Raw genomic sequence first — 2,623 nt, 5'->3', positions numbered from 1 at the left:
CCGTTGATTATTCCACACGGAATTTTCATATCGACGACACCTGGGTTTTCTCCTGCTATTGGGCCGCCAAAATTTCTCCACGCCCGGTCGGCCCCTCACCGGCGCGGCTAATGGTTTCCCTGTCTCGTCCCAGCAGATACGGTCCCCGGATGCTGCTGAGGCGGCTGATCACACCCTCTGGCGTTATTACTATTCTGTGAAGCCCGTATCACGTTAGTATGATACTGGTTTCCGTCATTCCTGTTATTATTTGCATTGTACCGATTGTTATTACGATCCGAACCATTATTGTTATTGCTGCCATGGTTGCGGTATGCATTATTCCCATGGTTATCGTTGTTGTGGTTGCTGTGGTACCCGTTGTTGTTACCACGGCCTCTACCACTGTCGCGATTATTGCGCCAATTGTCCTCGTCCTCAACTTTTTCCAGGAAATCATTGATTGTCCTGTAATTGCTCCTTACGTAGCGTTTTGTATCATCTGGAAGCTTCATGTAGAGTTCCCAGACTATTTCGGATTCCGTGCGGCGATCACGCAAATATTCCAACTTGCGGATCCAGCCCTCACAAAACTCCTTCATCGAGCCGCGCGAATTCGCATCGAAAGCCCTCGATACGATAAATTCGCGCCAGACACTTTGCTGTTTTTGCTCTGACCGGTATTCAGCCAGAAACAAATTTTTAAATTCGTCAAAAGTCAGGTCCGTAATGTTGAGGTTTAAGCCCCAACGCTTGGCATCACCAGCCAACACATCAATAATCGCATTAATTTTTCTCTCATTAGTCCATGATCTGGGTAAAACTCTTACACAATTCTTAATGAAATCCGTCGCGTGTATACCGCCTTTTTTCAAGGGGTCGAACCGCTCCTCTTTCGTCAACAATTCCGAACTATGTGCATAGATTGGCACATAGCTCATTTTTTCATCAAGTTTCTTTTCTAATTCCGACACTCTCGTAATTACTTGGCAAGTGGTTGTCGCAAGTGTTTCTGCTACCCTTTTTTTCTCTTCGCAGGTATTAGCCTGCTTCGTCACTTTGGTATCTACTTCGGATACTAAAGCCTTTAAAGTTTCCGCCTTCTTTTGATCCTCTTTTTTCACTAATTGAATTTGTTCCGTCACCTTATTCTCGATGATCGGAGCAACTGCTTCTCCTACACTTTTCTCGATTCTGCTAATTTCGGAATAAAAACGAGTATTTATGCTCGCAATTTCCGCCTGAACGCCTATCATTTCCTGTTTAAGATTACCGATTTCGCTATTAATCACAACAATATCTTCTTTGATTTTATCAACTTTTGTGTTAACAACTCCAACATTGTTGTTAACAACATTAATAGCTTTGTTGTGACTGTCTAGCTTTCGATCAATTTTTTCCGACTGAGCTTCTTGCTTGGCCGATTGACTCTTGATTTCGGTAATCAAAACATTCAATAAATCAGTTAAATTCCCGGAAACTACCGGTTTTACTTCCGTAGCGGCTTCCTCTTTAATTGTCCCCCCCGTATTCGTCATCAAGGGATTCGCATTTGATTTTCACTTCCGACTCCGAAACATTTTCTAAAGTGTGGAATTCCATTTCTGCTCTTTGTTGCGTTTCGGCGGTCGCGTCTTTCATGCTAGCCGCCTGTCCTTGAACAATGGGTACCGCGGTGCGCGTTCCCCACTGTTCGACCGATTGTTCCTTATCCAAGCCTACCAAATTTTGGTAATTGTTGCCTTCGCTCATTTTAATAATTTTCAATATAAATGCCAAATCTCAAATCTAATTAGGATTCCTCACACTAATATTCTCGCTGACGTATCGACCACTTCGTAACCAGTACTTTGTTACGAGATTTGTACAATGCAAAATTCGTGTCCAGAACAACCTCAAATTTGAAGATTGTCCTGTCACCAGGTCGCCACGTGTAACCTCCCCCTCACTTATCGACCTTAATGACAGTGAAAAATGAAACCGCGTGTACCTAATGGGAATTTTGGAAAAGCAATCGTCACCGAAGTTAACCTGTCGGTAAAGAGGGAGGAAAGGGTTACATCTAAATGAAAGGAAAAATGCAAGTGAAACTGATGGAAATTAATTTTGAAATAGGGATAAAGTTAATAAAGAAAGTAAATGTGCGGCCGTTACGCTAACAATCAACTAGCGGTAATTAGATATTTGAGATTCGGGGGAAATTACGGTCGCCAGTCCTATGGACAATTACTATAATAACTGAAAAAGAAAGGTTATTACACATATAATTAGCACTAGAAGCATGGCAACTGAAGGTTGACACGTGTAGTGTGAAAACTGAAAGTTTGTCAGAAGTAATAAATTTCGCTACACTTAATTTAGCAAAAGAATTAATGAAACCGGAAAATCGAAAGTTAATTTAGTGACTGAAGTTAATAGTGAGCTTTCTTTCTGAAGCACATCGGAATACAGTTAGTCTTGGACTACCTCAACAATCATTTCTAAAGCTACTTGAATCTACGCAATTTAGAAAGAAGAGATTTAACTTTGAACTTGAATTAAACGATTCTGAACAATTAACAATAGTAAAATTTAGTACGTACCAAGCTGAGCTGCAGTCACAGGTAAGCTAAAATACGGTAACAAAACTCGCACTCTTAATTTG

This window comes from Schistocerca americana, chromosome 3 (genome assembly GCF_021461395.2).
Source record: "Schistocerca americana isolate TAMUIC-IGC-003095 chromosome 3, iqSchAmer2.1, whole genome shotgun sequence".
In the NCBI taxonomy this organism is placed as follows: Eukaryota; Metazoa; Arthropoda; class Insecta; order Orthoptera; family Acrididae; genus Schistocerca; species Schistocerca americana.
Note: the sequence above shows the minus strand (reverse complement) of the source record.